Source organism: Equus caballus, chromosome 26 (assembly GCF_041296265.1).
Source record: "Equus caballus isolate H_3958 breed thoroughbred chromosome 26, TB-T2T, whole genome shotgun sequence".
Classification (NCBI taxonomy): domain Eukaryota; kingdom Metazoa; phylum Chordata; class Mammalia; order Perissodactyla; family Equidae; genus Equus; species Equus caballus.
Genome location: NC_091709.1, coordinates 15,771,847 through 15,794,935, shown reverse-complemented (window position 1 = coordinate 15,794,935; position 23,089 = coordinate 15,771,847).

The following is a 23,089-nucleotide window of genomic DNA, read 5'->3' as shown; positions in this document are numbered from 1 at the left end:
ATAAAATGTGAATCATTTGCATCTTAGAATAGATGACATATAGGATTATTACTGTTGTAAAACATTTAACGTTTATTGAGTTTCTATTATGTTCCATATATTCTTGGAACTGTGCTTGGCCCTAAGGGTAAATGAAAGAGGAAATCATTTTCTGAGACCTAGAGAGGTCAATGAAAATGTTCTCACGGTTGTAGCAACACATTCTAATCTCTTGTTGAACTCAAGTCTACCTCCAACTTGGTCCATCCTCCAGAAAATGAAGTTACCACTGGTTTCTATGATTGAGCCTCACTTTTGATTCTGGCCATAGCTCTTTTAATCGAAGAGGTTTAAATGGAACAATCCATTTTGGGTTCTTTTGAATAGTTTTCCCCATATAGCTGGCGTGATGAAACAGTTCCCTTGAGGAGAAGCAATCCAGCTTTTACGATATCTAATCAAAAGTGAGTAGAACGCAGGGCAGTTAGAGCTTCCACTAATCCAGCTATTGAAACCATATTAACAATGCAACTATGATCATTTATCTTTTCCTTCATTTAAAAAAGAATTATCGAATCTCTACTGTATATGAGTCATTATACTAAGTGTTTAGGATACAGCATAGTTAATGAGTTGGAAACAAAATACAGTTTGAATATAAAATCATAACTAATAATAAAAAACTAAATTTTTTGAACATACACTCTCAACACATTTGTGGTGTACGTGAGGTAGCTATGGATATTTAGGTAAGGATTCAGTAATATGGTCATATTTTTTCAGCGAAGATTAATCTGATGGTAAGTAATGTACTTTAAGGCAATATTTGAGTGCATAAATTTATCTCTGCATTTAAAATACATAATGCATTTCATGTGTTTCATGAGGTTTCAGCTGGGTTTTATTTTCATATGTTTAAATTACACAATAAACATGCAAGTATCTAGCAAATCAAGTGAAACTCACTTGTCCATTGATACAGGCTCCTTGACATTAACAGGCAATAGGTCAAAAGGAATACATTATAGATTTGTGAAATGTAATTTATGTAAGCAAGTGTCCACAGCACTCATGAAATGTAAAACTACCTGAATCACATGGAAGCAATATGATAAAATATATGTTAATGAACTGTTACAGGGGACAGCAAATAGTTTATGGAAACCAAGTGAACAGCTATGCAAATAAAAACAAAAGATAAAAATGAAGGGATAAAATGAAAAGAGCAGAGAACCATGAGAATATCAAACACAGGCATTGGATGAAAATAATTACCAAACTGCAAAAATTGTGAAAGATCGATCACAAGAAAGATAGTTTCTCCTTGTTAGTAGTACAGTGACTTTGGTGTTACTTCCATGCCATGGATACTTCTCATTCAATCTGAATATTTCACATTCAAATAAAAAGTTTCTTACCTGTTTATTGATTTCTATAGCCATCAATAAGGGATATGTCACACTTAAGGGAGAACCTATTTATAGTTGATGAAATAGAGATCAAGTCTATGTTCATCTTTCAGGATTTTACCTTGGGTTTCTCATATGTAATATCTGAGAAAACCATAAAATCAACTAAACAGTTCCCTGAAAAGTCTTCCAGAAATAAATGTATTTCTTACAGTCATTTCCTGTATTCAAAGACAATTTTCAATATTTTGAGTTAGAAAAGTCCTCCTCTTCATTCCTGCACCCCTTGACAATGTTAGACAAATACCATCATTTGATATTTGCGTTGTGGCCACTGATATTTTTTCTCTGACTTCAAAAGTTGTGCATATTGATCATTAAAAAGTCAAAAATATTGAAATTGTGAGGAGAAGAAATTTCTAGTGTTGTTTCTGGGTATGGCAATCAATTACATTGGGCTTTTTTGACATGAAACAAATTATTAAGCAGCATTAGCAAGACAGAAACCTAAGCACTTCCCTTAAAGTCTGACCTTTTCTCTTTTATAAAATGACACTGATCTGGTGACTATAGTTGCCCAGGATATTAAAATGCCTGACTTTACTACACCACAACCTCATTTATTCCTATGCTTCTGTGTGTCCAATAGGCATTCCTCCAACAGTCTGGCCACAACATTCACGGGACACAGACGTGTGCTTTCTCAAAGGGAATGTGGTTAGCCTGAAATGGCTTCTGCTTCATCTTATTATTACCTCTGCAACTGGAGCAAGCAAAGCTACTTCTGGTTTTCCAGTCTTAGCAGGAAAACCAGTAAACTTTTAAAAAGCCTTTCCATTTGGGAGCATATTGTCTGCTGCTTTCTCTTCAAGCCCTGACTCAATCTCACTGTCTACTTGATCCACAAATTTTCTCTCCTCGCCGAGAGCCTCTATCCCTTGCTGCTTCTGGTGTCCTGCAAAGATTGGTTCTCTCTCAGAACAGGCATGATAGTGTAGGGTGTATATTTGTTTTTTCTTTAATAAAATTAATGTCACAAAAGAATTTTTATTTCAGTGGCTTATAGCAAAATTCCACATGTCTGTAATAGTACATTTTCTCATTTTTGCTTCCATTTTGGCTTCGAATTCTATTTGGTGCACTTTAATGGTTGAGTTTTGGCTGAGATTAGATTTGCTTCTCTGATTTGACACAGAATAATGTTCCTAACCCAACCAACTATCCGTATAGGAGTTAATGTATTTAGCAGACTCAACAAATGAAAGCAGATAGAAAGTCAATCTGTAGCCCCAGATACAAATTTTGACGATATCTTTAACCTTGATTTTTTAGTCATAGATAACGGATGTACAAGAATAAAGAAACTAGGGCTATCAATAGAACTACCAAAGGTAAACCTCTCTAGGGGGGAAAAATGTTAGATTTAAATATATTCGCCCACATAAATGCCTTTGAATGAGGACAACAAATATAAAAATGTTGCACTACTCCAAGAATAATCTATAAACCTATATGCTCAGTAATAAAAATCCAAAAGGAGCTAGAAAAAATAATTTAAATATATAGGTATATTTGACAAATGATGTTGATAATCTGGATATTTCAAAACCATCTTAGGAATCATGTATTCAAACACTTGTAAAATGCAGAAATTCTTTCTTTTACATCACTTACAAATACACTTTTAATAAATTCTTCAAGTGGTAAAGATTTCATTTACTATCTCCTAAAGCAGCTCACCTTGCTGAACAGCTGTAATTGTTATAAAATCTTTTCTAATGTCTTTTCTAATATTATGAGATAATTACTCTTTCCTTGTAATTTCTAATTATTGATCAAATTTCCGCCTTTTTGAAAAATGAAGGATAACTTAGCTCTAACTCTATGTGGTTATTCTCTAAATATCTTAAGAAAATCCTATCTTTATCTTTTCTTTGCCCCCCTAAATAATTTAGACTTCTTCAACCGTTCATATATATACTGTATAAATTATAACTAGGCGAACAAGCCTCTTTGACTCTGAAGCACTCTTGTTTGTCAAATTTCATCTTAAAACATGGTCTCAAATATTGGGTCAATATTTCATAAATTGCCAGTTTAAATCAATATTCATGGAAGACCAAAGGTAATTACATCAACAATTAAGAGTTTATAGATTTACAATAATATTCTACTGCAAAATTGATTTCAAACCATTACGTGTGTCTACAATAGTTCAAGAATCTGATATTTGTTTTAAATTTCTTTTTACGAGGAATTGAGAAGAAATTCCTGATTATCTAAACACCTTTTAAAAGTCATTTCTTTTGATTGTGTAGGTGGATGCAGTACATTTGGTCTAAGTTCTTTCCTCCTCTTCCCTTCAACTTCTTGCTCTAATAGAAATCTGATTCTCTCTGAGAGCACTGCTTTCTCCTCTCCTCTTGGGTCTTGATGGTTTTTTCTCTCTCAGCCTCTGTATTACTCTTCTACTACCTTTTCTTTCTGTCTCCCTTCCTTCTCTCTAATAACCCTGGGCTCTAATCTTATATCATCTTATATCAACTTCCCCTACATAGTTGCTAACATCTGTGAACCTACTCATATTTCTCAAATACTTTAGCTCCTGACAATCTATCTTATTTTTTAGATGATTTATATGAACACATAAATGACCCTTTCCTTGCTTTAACTTCTCAACTCCTTAAAATTTGCTTCTTCCATTCCTCAGCTGCTCCTCCTCATGGGCATACTCTAGAACTTCTCCTTACCAATAACCAGCTCCTTTAAAATGTTAATTCCATGCATCTCAGTGACCACCAGTTTCCATCTTTCGAGCCAACTCTTTTGCACTTGGTTCCAACAATCTTTTCCCTCCACAGAGACCTCTAATTTGTTAATTATCCTCCTTCTATTTGAGGCCATCTCTCCTCTCCATAACCACCTTCAACTCAATAATCAATCATTATAATCACTCCCTGGCACATACCCTAGATTCTCTTGTCCCTCTATGACTTGGCTGTTCTCAGCTGGTAAAACCACACCCAAATTTGATTCAGTACTTGACCTATTCCCCCCATACCTGTGCAGATAAATAAGACTTAAAGAAACACACAGTGGTTTCACTCTGCATTTATGACTTAAATCGTAAATCACAATTCTGCTGTGCATTCACACTTTATGTCCCTTCCAGTCACTCTTTCATTTTTCTGCCACAGGGGTTGCTACACATTTTCTTAAAGGATCAAATAATAAATATTCTTTGCTTCTAGGACAGATTCTGTAGTAATTACTCAGTTCTGCCCTGGTATCTTGAAAGACTCATATACATTATGTAAGCAAATGAGCATGGCTATATTTTAGTAAAACTTGAACTAGACAGTTGGCCTTTGGGGCATAGATTGCCAACCCCTGCTCTGAAAGACTATTTCACACCTTATCTTCTCTCCTTGAACTTAAGCACCTTCTCTACCCTCTCACTCAATGGAAGATTTTGCTTTTAACTTCACTGAGAAAACGGAAGCAATCAGAAGCAATCATCTGTAGGACCCCATTACATCTGCCTACTTAATGTCTCCTTCCATATGTTCTGCCTTCCTGTATTTTACCACAGGTGAACTACCCATGTTCTTATATAAAGCCAATCCCTTCACTTATTGAAAATATCTCATTCTCTCTCTAGTTCTTACTGAGATCTCTACAAGAGTTTCTCCTTTTCTCTCCTATAGCATCAGTTATTCATTGTCTATGAAATTATAGATGTGCTCTTACTTCTCCTGTTTTAAAAAATGATCTATATTTGTTGCCTAATTTCTCTTAAAACCATTCCAACAGGTGTTTGCCCCAATAGGCTACTAAATTGTCCTTGTCAATGCCATTGATAGCCTTCAAATTGTTAAAGCCACTAGTCAAATATTGTCTTTATTTTACTTGATCTATCAATAGGTGATCATACAATTTAACATCCAAATGCAGGCTTTTTTGAGAGTGGGAAGGAAAAGGAGCACTATTATCACTTGTATGAAGATACAATGATATACTAAGACTGTCCTGGAAAAACTGAGATGAATCTTCAGCAGGCTTTGACAGAGTTAATTACACTCTCCTGCATGGTACCCTCTTTCAACTTGGCTTCCAGGATACCACCTTCTACCTGATAGCCTCCTGCCTAACTCCTCACTACTTTTCAACTTGCCTTGTTGATTTCACTTCTTCCCTATCTCAGGGCTGGGTCTTTAGTGCTGCAGGGCTATTACTAGGGCCCTCTTTTCTATCTGCACTCCTACTCTTGTTGATCTTACCCAGTATCGTGAATTTCAATGCCATAGACATACCAATTATTCCCAGACTTATATTTATAGCGAACATTTCTCACTGCCTCTCCTGCTACCCACCTTCATCTGAGCCACCATTGTCTCTTACCTGAATAACTGGTCTCAATGACTCTAACCTTTTCCTTCCATGGTCTATGTTCAAACCAGCATTCACAGTGATCCTTTTAAAAGAGCATTTAGATCATGCCTCTTTGCATCTTTGAACCACCCTTCAAGCAAGGTAGAAGCCAACTATCCTTATGTTGCATGACTTTCCCAACCATATATTCACCGTCAGCCACAAGTCTCCTTGCTGTGTTCCTTAACATGAAAGGATCCAGCTTAGGATTGGAGATTGGCTGTTCATTCTGCCTTGAATGGATTTCCTAAAGATATCTCTGTGGACTCTGATCATTCCTCCAATTCTTTGCTCACCAGTTTCCTTGTCAAGGAGACCTAACCTGACCATTTGTTTAAAAATTTTACTGTTTTTTTTTTGCCACTTCCATCTTGATTCCTCTTACCTTGTTTTGCTTTTTCTTTTTAATATAATGTGTATATCTTTTGCTTTTATCTACTAGAATGTAAGCTCCATTAATGGCACAAATATCATTAGCATTTTTTCTTATTTAATAGATAACAAACACATAAGACATTGCCCGGCAATCAGATACTAAATAATTATTTATTCATTTAGTGAATGGGTACTTAACTTGAATGCCTTATCTTCACAATTTAAATAAGATATAAAGCATTAAATAGTTATGTCTCATTTTTTATTCTTTCATGTTTTTCAATATTATACACCTAGCTCATCCTTACATAAATCTGCAAAAAGCCTGTTCTAAAGACAAATAAAATTTATATTCTCATTTGTATAAGATATCTATTCTTGTTCTAGATGAGAACATTTTTAATTCAAAAACAACAAATAAGTCTTGTCCTTTGAAATAACTGCCTTGGAGGCCAAGTATTTTACTCTAGTTATGCTGCCATATTTGGAATTCATTTTAATAATGTCTGCTTTTGGAACCAATTTATAAAGCAAATGAAGAAAAACAGTCTCATAACTATGTATTCACATCTTATTTTTTGACCATAAATTGTACTATCCGATTCGATAACCTATCTTATTCTCTATGTTTAAAACTACATCTGCTTTTTACCTCATTTAAAATCTACCCTCAAGGCATAATTATTTGCCACCATTTAGGATGTTCAAAAGAATGCGTAAGAGATTTGGATGCAATTCAGAAAATACATCTCTGGAAATAGCAACATCATTTGAATGCATTTTTAGAAGAAACAGTCATTTGAATATTTGAATTTTGGAATGTTTGTTAAAATATCCATAGCATATAGATATATTCTGTATCCTCCACTGACATCAGATATAAGGCTCTTTAAAAGCGTTCATTAAGACAATAGTGAGAAAATAGAGTGGAATCTTTCTTAATGTTATTCTCATATAATACTAATATCATCATCAACAATAAAAATAAAAGATGAATTTGATTCTTTTCTTTTCTTATATATAAATTTTACATATATATCCACACACTCTTCTTTTCCTAACTCTTCGCACCTGCTAACATTCTGGAAATATTAGTTTCTGCAATCCTAAATATGCTGACATTTCTTTTAAGCGTATATTCTACAGTCAATATATGATACTAATTTTTATCCTATTCATCATAAATATACTAGTTATGTATATTTTGAGAGTATATACCTCAGACAAATTAACAACAAACTGGGACCCACAAATAGATCAGGACTTAATTTGGAAAGCATAAAAATTAAGAAGATTTTGGAGAAATATCTGAACTACAATGCATTTACAAAATTTTACATTATTAATATAATTTCCACATAATTATAGTGTCTCAATTTCTTAGATCCATTTCACTTACCTACATTTTTCTGGACGTGAAAAGTTCATGTTTTTGTTTATTTCATAGTAACAAATGCTATAAAAACATATATAATCGTAACAATTTTCTCCAATTTATTTGTACTTGCCTCATCTCCTAGAGATTATCATCTACTTCCATTTTATGGTTCCAGTTGAATATATTCAGTTTAATTTAAAAAATGTAAAGACATCAAGGGCCAGCCTGGTGACATAGCGGTTAAGTTTCCCTGCCCGGCTTTGGTGGCCCAGGGTTCACAGGTTTGGATCCCAGGCATGGACCAACACACTGCTCATCAAGCCATGCTGTGGCAACATCCCACATACAAAATAGAGGGAGAGTGGACAGATGTTAGTTCAGCAACAATCTTCCTCAAGCAAGATTGGCAACAGATTTTAGCTCAGGGCCAATCCTCCTTGCCATCCCCCGCCCAAAAAAGTAAAAACATCATGAAATACTAGTGAATTGATTGTTCTCCCTCATTTCCATATAGCATTATCTTATTAATACTTTTCCATTTCACATCCAATTTCAATTAAAACAATATTATTAAGATAAAAATATCTATCTCTACTAAAAGAATATTTTTCAGATAAATGTCTTACTTTAAATAGCTATTGATTCCAATGCCATTTTTCACTAAATAATACAAACAATCCCAAAATTTGTATGTAACCAAAAAAAGATCTCAAATAGTCAAAGTAAATTGAAAAAGAAAAGTAAAGAGGGAGGCATCACAGTTCTAGATTTCAAACTCTATAACAAAGTTATGGTTATCAAAACAGTATTGTATTAGCATAAAAACAGACACATAGATCAATGGAACAGAATAGCAAGCCTAGAAATAAACCCACACATATACAGTTAATTAACTTACAGGACAGGAGCCAAGATCATACAATGAGGGAAAGGACAGTCTCTTCAATAAATGGTGTTGGGAAAACTGGACAGTCACATGCAAAAGAATGAAACCGGACCACTGTCTTACACCAAACACAAAAGTTAACTCAAAATAGATTGAAGACTTAAATGTAAAACCTGAAGCCATAAAATTCTTCGAAGAAAACATAGGCAGAAAGCTCCTTAACATCAGTCTTGTTAATGGTTTTTGGATTTGACACCAAAAGCAAAGGCGACAAAAGCAAAACTAAACAAATTTGACTGCATCAAACTAAAAAGCTTCTTTCTGCACAGCAAACTATCAACAAAACGAAAAGGCAACCTGCTGAATGGGGGAAAATATTTGCACATTGTATATCTGATAAGCAGTTGATACCCAAAATATATAAAGATCTCATACAACACAATAGCAAAAGCACAAACAATCCAATTAAAAAATTGACAGACGATATGAATAGACATTTTTCCAAAGCAGACATGCAAATGGCCAACAGTTACAGGAAAAGGTGCTCAACATCACTAATCATCAGAAAAATGCACATCAAAATCACAATGAGATGTCACCTCACACCTGTTAGAATGATTTCTATCCAAAAGACAAGAAATAACAAGTGTTGGTGAGGATATGGAGAAAAGGGAACACTTGTGCACTGTTGGTAGGAATGTAAATTGGGGCAGCCACTGGAAAACAGTACAGATGTTTCTCAAAAAACTAAAAATAGGTTGGTGTTGTCAGCATCTTGGCAGAGTGAGCTCTTCCCTTAGACTCTCCTGCTTAAGATACAATAAAAAGGACATTCATAAACTAACATAGGATATTCACACAACACAGCAGATATCTGAGAGATCCACCCAGCCATACATCTGAAGGTGGATGTGCTGGACCCCCCAGGAGGCAGTAGAAGGAGGTAAGGGGATCTCTTCTCCCTGAGCAGCAATGACTTAGGTCACAGGACTGTGCAGGGTGGCCAATGTGCAACTCTGAGAGGAGAAGTGGGAAAGGGCAGCCCTCCACAGGAACAGCTTTGCTCTTGGGGATGCCTCCCAGCCTGAGGGAATACTCCACACCAAGAAGGCTAAGCAACCAAGGGGGCATCTAGATTAAGCCAAGCAGCCCAGGGGGGCAGACAGCAAATGAAGAGCAGAAGCCCTTGGGATTGTTCCCGTTGAAAGAAAGAGCCCCTCCTCCCCACATGGTACACCAGCTTGGCCAGTTGGCCAGAGCAGGCGACACCTGCCAAAGCACCTGCATGCCTACATGTGTGAAGCAGTAGTGGCCAGTGGGGAAACGCACAGGACCCTGTCAGCACAGCTTCCAAAACAGGCACAGCTGCCAGGGATCACAGTGGGCTCAGAATACACAGCTCCTGCCCCACCCACTGGAGGCAGGTGAAGTCTGCAACCAGATACTGCCAATATGTGATGGCAGAAGTCAATCCCTTCAAATAGCATGAAGACATATATTAACACTCCAGACCAGAAGGAAAATGACAAGAACCCAGAAATCAATCCTAGGGTCACAGAAATTCACAATCTAAATGACAGAGAATTCAAAATAGCTATCATAAAAAAAAACTTGACAAGTTAGAAGAAAACTCGGAAATAGAGTTCAGTGAATTCAGGAATAAAATGAATGAACAGAGGGAATTCTTCACAAAAGAGATTGAAACTATTACAAAAATCAGAAGTGTTAGAGATGAAACACACAATGAATGAAATAAAGAAAACTCTGAGTCCTTAAATAACAGAGCTGGTATTCTGCAGAAAGAATTAGTAATTTAGAGGACAGAAATACAGAAATAGTCCAGATGGAGGATGAGTGAGAAAAAAGACTAAAAAGAAATGAAGAAATTCTCTGAGAAATATCCAACTCAATTAGGAAATGCAACATAAGGATTGCAGGTATTCCACAGGGGGAAGAGAAAGAGAAAGGAGCAAAGAAATTGCTTTAAAAGCTAAGAACTTCACAATCCTGGGGAAGGAGCTAGAATTATAAGTAAATGATGCTAATAGAACTCCCCATTACATCAGTGTGAAAAGACCTTCTCCAAGGCACATATTAGTAAAACAGGCAAAAGTTGATGACAAAGAAAAAAATATTAAGGGCATCAAGGCAGAAGAAAATACAGAGGAACCCCTATCAGGCTTTCAGTGGATTTCTCAGCAGAAACCTTACTGGCTAGGAGAGAGTGGAATGATATATTCAAAATTCTGAAAGAGAAATTTTCAGCCAAGAATACTCTATCCAGCAAAAATATCCTTCAGATATGGTGGAGAAATAAAACCTTCCCAGATAAACAAAAGCTGAGGGAGTTTATCACCACAAGACCCCCTCTATAAGAAATGATCAAGAAGGCCCTCATACTTGAAAAATGAGAAAGAGATTCCAAAGCCTTGAGCAAGGAGATAAGTAGACAAAATCAGAAAACTGTAGCTCATTATAAGAACAGGTTATCAAATACTTAGTTATAACATTAAAGATAAAGGGAAGGAAAGCATCAAAAATAACTATAATCACTTCATTTTAACCACAAACTCACAACACAAAATGGAATAAGTTGTGACAACTATAACTTAGACAAAGAGGAAGGGGATGGAACCAGCTTTGACTAAGGAAATAAGAGACTATCACAAAATGGACTATCTCATCTCTGAGATCTTTTATACAACCTCATGGTAACCAGTAAACAAAATCAGAACAGAGATACAAATGATAAATAAAGAAGAAACTGAGAAAACCATCATAGAGAACCACCGAACTGAATTGGGAGTCAGAAATACATGGGAAGAGAAAGAAGCGAAATACAAAGCAAATGGAAAACAAGTGAAAAAATGGCAGTATTAACCCCTCCTATATCAGCAATCACTTGAAATGTAAATGGATTTAATTCTTCAATCAAAAGACACAGATTAAATGGATTAATTGGACGGATTAAAAAACAAGACCCAACAATATGCTGCGCCCAGGACACACATCTCAGCTCTAAAGACAAACACCAGCTCAGAGTGAAGGGATGGAAGATGCCATTCCAAGCTAATGGCAAACAAAAGAAAGCAGGTACTGCCATACTTATATAAGACAAAGTAAACTTCAAGATAAATAGGGGAATGGAGACAAACAGGAGCAGTATAAAATGATAAAAGGGGCAATCCCCCAAGAGCACATAACACTTATAAATATATATGCACCTAACACAGGTGCACCAAAGTGCATAAAGCAATCATTAAAAGACCTAAAAGGAGAAATTAACTTCAACAACCCACTTACATCAGTGGATAGATCATCCAGACAGAAAGTCAAGAAGGAAATAGAAGAATTAAATGAAAAACTAGACCAGATACACTTAATAGATAAATATAGAACACTCCATCCCAAAACAGCAAAATACACATTCTTCTCAGGTGCACATGGAACATTCTCAAAGACAGACCACATGTTGGAAAACAAGGCAAGCCTCAATAAATGTAAGCAGATTGAAATCATATCAATCATCTTTTCTAACCTCAATGCTGTGAAACTAGAAATCAAGTACTAGTAAAAAGCTGAGAAAGTGACAAACATGTGAAGACTAAACAACATGCTACTGCACAACCAATGGATAATCGAAGAAATTAAAGAAGAAATCAAAAGAAATCTGGAGACAAATGAAAATGAAATTATCATACCATATCGTATGAGATGCAGCAAAAGCAGTCCCAGGAGGGAAATTCGTAGCAATACAGGCCCACTTTAACAGACATGAAAAATCTCAAATAAGCAATCTTAAACTACACCTAACAGAACTTGCGAAAGAAAAACAAACAAAGCCCAAAGTCAGTAGAAGGAGGGAAATAATGAAAATTAGAGCAGAAATAAATGAAATTGATACTTAAAAAACACAAGAAAGGATCAATGAAACAAAGAGCTGGTTCTTTGAGAAGATGCATAAATTTGAAAAACCCTTAGCCAGACTCTCTAAGAAACAGAGAGAGAAGGCTTAAATAAGTAAAATTAGAAATTAAAGGGCGAGGCAGGCCCTATGGCCGAGTGGTTAAGTTTGCGCTCTCTGCTGCAGCGGTCCAGGGTTTTGCCGGTTCGGATCCTGGCTGCAGACATGGTACCACTTGTCAGACCACGTTGAGGCAGCATCCCACATGCCACAAGTAGCAGGACCTGCAACTAACATATACAACTATGTACCGGGCGGGGCGGGGTGGGGGGATTTGGGGAGATAAAGCAGGAAAAAAAAAAAAGATTGGAAACAGTTGTTAGCTCAGGTGCCAATCTTCAAAAAAAAAAAAAAAAACAAAAACAAAAAGGAAAGTAGATGTGTGCATAAAAAGACACTTGTGCCTTCTCTATAGATAGGGAAAAAAATCCACTCAAAAAAAAAAAGAAATTAAAGAGGAGAAATTGCAATGGATAACACAGAAATACAAAGGATTATCAGAGAATATTATGAAAAACTATATGCCAACAAATTGGACAATCTAGAAGAAATGGATAAATTCTTAGACTCATACAACCTCCCAAAATTGAATCAAGCAGAAATAGAGAATCTGAATAGACCCATCACGAGTAAAGAGTTTGAAACAGCAATTAAAAACTTCCCCAAAAATAAAAAGCCAGGACCAGATGGCTTCTCTAGAGAATTCTACCAAACATTCAAAGAAAATTTAATACCTATCCTTCTCAATATTCCAAAAAATTGAAGAATATGGAATACTTTCTAACTCATTCTATGAGGCCAGCATCACCCTCATCCCAAAACCAGACAAAGGCAACAGAAAGAAAGAAAATTACAGGCCAATATTGCTGATGAACATTGATGCAAAAGTCCTCAACAAAGTATTGACAAACCCAATTCAGCAATACATTAAAAGGAGCGTACACCATGATCAAGTGGGCTTTATACCAGGGGTGAAGGGATGGTTCACCATACACAAATCAATCAAATCAGAATTACCCTTATCCTTTTTCCTCTTTCTTGATGAAGAGGTTTTGTTAAAGGATCATAAACGTTTGTTAGTGGAAATGACCTTAAAGATTTTGGATTTTTTGAGGAAGACTAGCCCTGAGCTAACTGCTGCCAGTCCTCCCCTTTTTGCTGAGGAAGCCTGGCCCTGAGCTAACATCCATGCCCATCTTCCTCTGCTTTATATGTGGGATGCATACCACAGCATGGTGTGCCAATCAGTGCCATGTCCGAACCAGGGATCCGAACCGGCAAACTGCGGGCTGCATAGATGCAGAACGTGAAAACTGAACCACTGCGCCACCAGGCTGGCCCTGACCTTAAAGATTTTTTAATCCAATAACTTTACTCCTCCCTGCCAATCCTAGGTGAGTTCTGGGTCTCACTGCTTAGTTGGAAGTCTCAATATTCTGTCTCTTTTTGGTCAAAACCATATAATTGAAATTCTGCATCATTTTCTGTCATCGTGGTTTTGACTAGTTGCCTGGTACCAGTTTCCCACTACACACAGAGTTCTGGCCCAATCTTGGCCACAGTCCCAAAACAGTACTCTTATATCCTATTTCCAGCAACAGATTTTCTTGTGATTTGTAGTCTTATCTCTACACCCTGGTTTGTGCCTTATTTCTAGTCTCAAACCATAATTAATCATTTACTTTTCTACTCATCCTGAATTCTCTAATTCTGCAGCTGTAAATGATCATGCTTGATGGTACCTCCCCAGGTGTGGAACATCCCTAATTGTATTTGGTCTTGCTCTCCCATTGGCTCCTACATCAATTGAGTAACTTTTCAGTCAGAAATTTTTTTTGCAAATCATCCTGTGGGTGAATCGTTACCCAAATCTGCCATACCTGACCCGTTTTCCCTCTGGTCCTCCATCATAGGGGAACTTTTCTGAGGTTCTAACATTCTGTATCAAAAACTACCAGCATTAAGGTTGCATGCATTTCACAATGCTGCTTGAAATATTACAATATTTTTACAGTGTGGTTTCTCTAAGGAGTTTTCTCCATATGTGCCTCTGGATTTATTCTCACATGTTTTCTGATACACTGTGTGTTGTCTGAAGTTGACCATAATTGATTACATCATCCAGGTTTCTTTTTCAGCTGACACTCTCTCTTCTTTAGTCCATAAGAGAGATGACCAAGAGGTCAGAGGGCAGGAGGAGGCAAAGAATGAGATATTTTGTCATTATTCCTCCCCTGCTGTGATTCCAAACTCCTGGGAGGGTTGTGTCCTTTCACAATTAAAGCCCTTAGCAGGCGTCCTGTCCTGCATGGCTCCAGCTCTCACTGGATTCTTCTGTAAAATCATTTCCTCTCTTTGCCACTTCAGCCTTCAGGATGATATTATCTTGTTGCTTGCTGTTACTCTCTGGGAACTTCTGCTGGTTCCTTAATCCTACTGACGCCAATGTAAATTTTAAATTCATTAAAATCTCCTCAGTTGAATCATGTGAGTGGAATCTCTTTTCCATCAAGAACATGTAACTAATAGAACACCTATAACTGAACAATATTCTAGTCGTTATCTGGTAAAAATAGAGAAAGAGAGATCTCATCAAGTTTTTGAATTATTGATTTTCCTGTCTACTAAAATCCCCTATCTCTACCTTTTTTAGACATATCCTCTCATCATTCACATCTCTCTTTTTGTTTTGTGCAATTTCTTTTTTCTTTTTTTGCTGAGGAAGTTTAACCCTGAGCTAACATCTGTACCAATCTCCCTCCACTTTATATGCGGTTGCCACCACAGCATGGCTGATGAGTGGTTTAGGTCCATGCCTGGGATCTGAATCCATGAACCCACCCACCAAAGTGGAATGCACCTAACTTAACCACTATGTCACAGGGCCAGCCCCATAATTCACATTTCTTTATCTTCAGTTTGTAAGGTTCTTGTGTTAAACCCAGTGTAGGATCACAAAATTTTCCATGTTGACAATTGTTCTGTTAGAGACAGTCTTTTACTCTGGACTGTCTATATTTCTTTGCATATTAATCTTAATTTAGTATGGCTGCTGATGTTCCTGTAATACATCAAACACAGGAAATAATAGGCACATCACTTATGACTCCATCCAAGCGAAGAGTGGAAATTAAAAGAGATCTGTGGCACATCGTTAGTTTTCAGAAGTTCAATTATGACATATCTAAGCATGGATGTCTTTGACTTTATCCTGTTTTGAGTTTGCTGATCTTCTTGATCATTTACATTTATGTCTTTTGCCAAATTTAGGATGTTTTCAGCCCTTTTCTTCAAATATTTACTCTGTACTTCACACTTTCTCCTCTCCTTCTGAAACCCAATGATACCAATGTTTGACCTTTTTGTGTTTTTCCGTAGGATTCTGAGGCTCTGCTGACTTTTTCTCTTTTTCTTGTTCATATTGAATAATTTCTGTTGATCTGTCTTCAAATTCACTGGTTTTCTTCTGTTATATCCATTCTGCTTTGAGCTCATGCTGTGAATTTTTTGAATTATTTTATTTTTCAGTTCTAAAATTTACATTTGATTCTCTTTTGTGCATTCTATTTCTCTGTGAGGAAGTTCTATCTTTCTCTTGGTTTCAAGTATATTCAGTCATGTCTTGGAACATGGTCATAATGACTACTTAAAAGTCTTTGTCTGATCATTCCAACATCTGTGTCACCTCAGAGTGAGCACTTGTTTATTGTCTTTCCCCTCGCAAATTGTTGTTATGGTCTTCTCTTTTTCATATGTTGAATAATACTGGATTGCATCTTGGACATTTTTCAATATTGTGTTATATCCCTGGGCCTTGTATAAATCCTATGAGGAATACTTATTTGTTTGGTTCAGGCCATAGTTTCTATCACCTTCTGTGGGCTGTGGTTCAAATGTCAGTTCAGTCTTCAAGCCCTTTTCAATGCCGTTCAGATCTGTCCAGGGTGTGTGCCACCCGGTGGTTAGTCTGGGGCTTGAAAGGTGGTCTGCATCGTGGCTATGCTCTCATAGCCTTTTTTCAGATCCACAGATGGGCAGCTCAGGCGTGAGCCTAGGAGTTCGTATGGAACGTTTTGAAACTGCTTTCTTGAACTTCCTCCTCTCCATGACCTTCCCAACTATTTCCCAGATGCCGTCCTTCTTGGTATGCTGGCTATAAATCCAGGGGTTTAGCTTCCTACTCTGCCACATGCTTCCTGTGACACTTCTGCCTCTGCAACCAAGCAGCAAGAAGACAGGAAGAGAAAAAAAAGCAATGATATTTTCCCCATGCTTTTGAGACCACATTTCTTCTAGTCAGAGAAATGCCCGTTCTCAAAGTTTTAGACCCTTCTCAGATACCATTGCCATCCTTACTACCACAGCTCTGAGATTGCCTGGGGGCTGGGGAAGAGAAAACAGAAAATAAACAAAAAACCAAAGATTTCCCCATTCTCTCTCACCTTAAGGGCCACCATTGCTACTTGGGTGAAGAATAAAGGGCTCTCTTGGAGTTCTTTCTGTCTGCACTCAGCGTGAGGTTCTAGGTTTTAGGTTCTATTGTAATCCAAGATAGAAGATATTGAAGGAAATAGTCTGCTGGTTCAGCGGTACTTTGGGTTATGTTTTCCTTCCACAATCCATTTGCTACCATTTATTTTTCAGAGTTTTCAGGTAGCTGCCCCACTCATTCTGTCTGGGGATTTTGATTGTACTCAGAGGGAGTTTAGACTAGTCTTCTTACTACATCTTGACTGGAGCAGAGACTTTACACTAGATTTTAATGGTACCATTTATAAGCATTTAAAAAGAAGCAGTAGTCAATATTAGTTCATCTGAACTTAGTAAGATTATGACTTTGAAACTGAGTTTCTTGCCATCGTTGATGGAATAACTAAACTTGCAACATCATGACAATGTGGCAATATCTTGTGTTAAGACAATCAGTTGATGGGATCTCCTGAAAACCTTGATATCCAAAGCTAGTTTATAAGGAATATGATACAGACTACATGGGTTTAGACAAGGGTACTAATTTTGGAGTAAAAAATAGCAACTTCAGAGTGGTTCCTATTATTCACCCCATGGTTCTAAGCTAGCCCTACATTCTGGCTTCTGGCTAATTACCTCATGAGTATGTCAGTCTCTTGGCCACTTTAATTGGCCCAACATAGAAAGAGACTGAATTCATTCAATTTGGTTTTTGGAGTTCAATGTTCCAAAGAGGAGCATCTTTAATCTACCAGTCTATAGTTTTCCAAGTGGCAAAGCAAACAGGCCTCTGGCAAAAGCCCAAGAGGCAGTAACAACATAGCAAGGTTCATCAAGGGGTTTCATAGACAGGGCTATGAGAAAAGACTTGAGTTGTGCCAATTGAAGGGAGCAACCATGCCCACTTTTGCTTTCTCATAGCTGACACTGATACTGAACATCCACCGCATCTCAATTTGCAGAGACTCATAAGTCTCAGGGGACTTCAGATTGTGGAATTCTGTAGGAACTAGCGCTTTTCTATCGGCCACTCTTCTCAATTGTGGTAATCTGCTCTAAACTTAAGGAATGGAAAAATACAAGCACGTAACACATCAATTTCTACTATAAATTCAGATATAGAAGTAGCAATGATACATTGATGTGGACTACAGTGTCTCTACCCATTAGGTCACATTAACTTCCCTGCCCTTCTGCACATGTTGGCCAAACCCCAACAACTAAGGTGAGTTTACATCTCATCCACAGATAGACTCTGTGTACCCAACAGTCATAAAAATTTTGAGTTCCACCTCTCCCTGAAGTTTCTCAGCATACTCATATGCATGCATATGGCTCTGGGCTCCCATGGAAACCCTGAGTCCTCCGTCACACTCCTAATCATCTTTCTCCCTAAACAATTGGTGAAAGGGTAGAAGGTGAGTAAGGGATTAGAAGTTACAAAAGGAGGAAATGGCGCTGCACCAATATCAAGGAACATTTGTTTTCAGTTTCGAGTTTTGTGGTGGTTGTTCAACAAGGAAACTTCTGAAGTTTATAGCCTACCCAAAGCTAGTAATTGGATACCAAGTCTATTTCTGACACCGTCTATTTCACCGTTGGGTAGTTCCTGATTCAATAGCCACAGAAACATTTCTTTCCAACTATGGCAATGGGATTTACACTCTTTTCCTATCTCAGGCCTGGCTCACACAGTAATGATACTCTTTAAGTCTTCCTTAATTTGGGACAACTGCTGTCCTGTTACTAGATAATATCTCTCGTTTCTCAATCAGTTAAAATATATGGGCTAGAGGAGTTCTCCAGGGCAGTGAGACTGCCCGCTATAATTTATCTAAATGTCTACAGGTCTATTTCTCATTTTTCAACAGGTCACCTTTATCAGCATTATAAACTCAACCTGAGACAGTAAGAGCCTGAACCCTACTCAAGTCCTCATCTATGGTTTCAGATGGGTGTTTGCTTTAGAGATATCTCCCCCAGATGGACAAAGTTCCCTCTTAGCAGCTAGGGTTCGCTATGAAATATCTGAAACCTTTTACAATCATCTCCAAGTGAATCTAAGATTGACCTGAAGGGCTTGACAAAGGAAGGGCTTAATGGTAAGATGTTTCAGCTGTTGCCATTCCTCCTTAACAAATTCCACATGCCCTGTCCCTTCACATCCCATGTTAACTAGCCAAAGTTCTATCACATGTTTTCATTCATATAGATCTTGATGTTCTCTTCATGAATGCTGAAGTGTTTCTCTCTGTAACTCTTGTCTGAAAGGGAATAGAAACTCTCGCTAACCAGGAGAGATTTCAATACTGGTTATTACAATGAGTAGTCCACCAGATTTGTAAGGAAGTTCCCCTGCCCAAAAAAGACTTAGAAACAATCAGGGTACTGTTCAGGTAGCTGTCTTTGAGCTTACTTCCAGTTTCTTGACCTGCAACTTCCTCCCCAATTCCTCTTCATTAACAGGCAATAAAGTGGAGGTCCATTTATTTCCCTGTTGCCTGTACACTTTGGTCGACATATTCACTATTGATCCCCTTTGACTTTCTTCTTGTTATTCAGCCCACAAGGCCCTCAAAATTCCTCTTCCAGGCTGCCATGTCTTTGTTAGCATCCCATCCCTGAATCCAAAACTGTCTGAACTAATAAGAGTCTTAGATTTTACCCATCATGCAAGTCAAGTAAGCCTGCCACACAGTCAAAGATGTTGGTACAAATATGTGATTCCTGGTCAGAGATAAAGAATTTGTGACTCTGAGGAATAGAAGCAGATTTTTGTCTTCTTTGGTGGCTTACTGTTTATAACTCCGTTTTGTTGCTTTAGTGGTTACTTTGAGTTTATTGTATACCTCTTTAATTTGTTACAATAAATTTATTGTATTACAATAATTAATGTAACTTAATTACAATAGTAAATGTTCTTTCACCCCCTCATCTTTTTTTAATTGCCTAGATATATTTTACTTTATTTCCCACACCATATATATATAACATATAATAATTAATATATATTTTTTGATACTTTTTTATTTTTTTCTCCCTTTTTTTTTTCTCCCCAAAGCCCCCCGGTACATAGTTGTATATTCTTTGTTGTGGGTCCTTTTAGTTGTGGCATGTGGGATGCTGCCTCAGCGTGGTCTGATGAGCAGTGCCATGTCCGCGCCCAGGATTCGAACCAACGAAACACTGGGCCGCCTGCAGCGGAGCGCGCGAACTTAACCACTCGGCCACGGGGCCAGCCCCAATAATTAATATATTTTTAAATCTAACACTACATTGTTATTGCCAGCCCTGGTGGGGTAGTGGTTAAGATTCGGTGCTTTCACCATCACAGCCCAGGTTCATTTCCTGGTAGGGGAACCACACCACCTCCATCTGTCGGTTGTCATACTGTGGTGGCTGCCTGTTGCTGTGATGCTGAAAGCTGTGCCACAAGGATTTTGAATATCAGCAGGGTCACCCATGGTGGACAGGTTTCAGCAGAGTTTCCAGACTAAGATAGACTAGGAAAAAGGACCTGGCCAGTCACTTCTGAAAAACTGGCCAAGAAAACCCTACGAATAGCAGCAGAGCATTGTCTGATAGAGCACCGGAAGTTGAGAGGATGGTGCAGAAAGACTGGGAAGAGTTCTGCTCTGCAGGACACAGGGGCGCTAGGAGTGAGAATTGACTCAATGGCACTAGCAACAAAAACGTTGTTATTATTTCTGGTTAAGTATTCAGTTAAATAGATTTAAACAGTAAGAAAAGATCAAAATAGCTAAGTTTCTGGTGCTCTTTATTCCTGTGCATGGATACGTATTTCTATCTGATGCCATGTGGCTTCCAACTGAAGGACGTCCTTTACCATTTCTTACAGTGAAGGTCAGCTGGTGATAAATTCTTTTGGCTCTTGTATGCTCATTTTGTATGCTTATTTATCCTTCATTTTTGGAAGGTCTGTTTGGTGGGCATAGAATTTTAGCCAGACAATTGCTTTTCCTTTCAACAGTTTAAAAATGTTGGTGAACTCTCTTCTTGCTTACGTTACTTCCAACGAGATGTCTGCAATCATTCTTTTATTTGTTCCTTTGAACACAACATGTCCTTTTTCATGGATGCTTTTAAGATTTTCTATCATTGATTTGCCCAATTTAATTATGAAGTGCCTTGGTGTAGTCTCTTCATGTTTCTTAATGATTGGGGCTCCAAACCAAGAGAGTTCCCCATTCTCTGGCTTTCTCTGGACACTACTTCAATGCTATAAGCTAGGGCAATCATAGTCCTTATTTATTTATTATAGTCCTTATCATTTATTTCTCATCTCTGAGGAATCATTGTCCATTGTTGCCTGATGTACAATGTCATGATCCACCATTCATCAGAAGTTTCATATATTTTCTGCATACTTTTTTTAGTTAGGAAGGTAAATTTGACACCTATTTCCAATCCTGGCTGGGAGTGGCTCTTTATCTGATTTTGATTTTGATATCACATTAGTGAGTTTCCTGTTATTATTTCCATTTTACAAATGTGGAAACTGTGGCACAGAGATTGACTTGTAGTATTAATCAGAAATTTAGTTAAAAAAATAACAAAGAAATCTGTTCCAGGAAAAATAATGTAAAAATTTAGGAAACATATTTCAAGAATATATTTCATCCATGTTGGTCACCATATTCATTATTTTATTTAATTATTGCTTTCTAGCAAACAATTGTAAAATTCTTTCTAGAGCTAATTAAAATACTATGGTTTCATCAGTATTCACAACCACACTCTCCTAACTAAAACCCCAAATAAACACCCCTACCCATTTCTTAAAATGGAGCTAGCAATTTTTGAGGCATGAGCCCTTGCTTTTCTCCCTCTGCCTGGCAAAGCAAAGCCTTTCCTTTTTACTCATGACTCTGTTCTCATTATTTGGATTGGCATTGGGTTCAGAGTCCAAACTTTTGGTAACAGTCTAGGGTATAAAACATAATAATATCACTGAAATTATGTTATCTCATTTCTCATGTTTTCTTTAATTTGGGGGCTATATAAACAAATATCCTACATTTCTTCAAATTACACTGTTAATATCTATTAATATTAATATTTCCCATTGACCTGTGTCTGGGGCTGCTTCCAGTGGAGGAGACAAAGCATTGCTCAGATGAGTGTCCTTGGCTGTTTATCTCCATGGTAGAAGGTAGACTCTGAAACCAGGAAGCCATGAATATGGGGCTGGGAAGCTTTGGTTTCTTGATATTCTCTGGACATTAGTTTCTCTGTAAAAGAACTTCAAGGTCCTAAAGCAACAACTTTAGTGGGAGCCCAGTTTGAGGCCATCTGGGCTTTAACAACTGTAACTTCTATTAGGTTGTAAAGCTCAGGGATCAGAGGTTAAAGAAACAAACATTTACATGTGAGTGTGACTAAAGAACCTGCGAACTGGGAATGTGTTTTAATTTTAATGCCACACCGTGCTGAGTTCACTGTAGGGGAACTGATATCAGGGCTGGTATTAAGAGTCTGTAACAAATGAATTTATGACATAATTAAAGACTTTCATTTCAAACTTTTTGATCTCGTTAAAGTCAGAGGACTGAGTCACAGTTTCTCAAATCTCTTACACATCTGTGATGAACAGAAAAATGCATATCATTATTCACTGATTTGTAATAGAGATGATGTTGGAATTTAGCTTTTTACACGTGTAAGGAAATGGCTTTGCAAAGCAAATATATTGCATAATATACCTAGAAAACTAAACTTCAGCTCTTCAAGTCCTTCCATAATTCATGACATGGAAACTGGTGGGTAATTATTGCTAATCTCAGACATGGCTGGTGCCATTCTTAGAATGTAAAGTCAGGGTTTCCATTCAGGAGAGAAATCAATGAATATAGAGGTTGGACAGCTGATGCTCAGGTGCTTGTCCATAAATTCGTATCAAGAGCATTCAAAATCTAGAATGGACGTTTCAAAGCAAGAAGAGAATAAAAATTGAGGGCAGAGTCTCTAATCCACTTACATTTTATTTATTTAACTAATATTTACTGACTTACTCTGTTTCAAGTACTGTGCAAGGATAATCTGTGAATAATTTAGACGTAGTTCTGGCACTGACGTAGTTTCGATTAATGGAAACATCATGCAAAGACTATTCGGTAACCTGGCTAAATCCTTGGATTAGAAGCTTCACTGAAAATAATTGAGGGTTAAGATCCAAG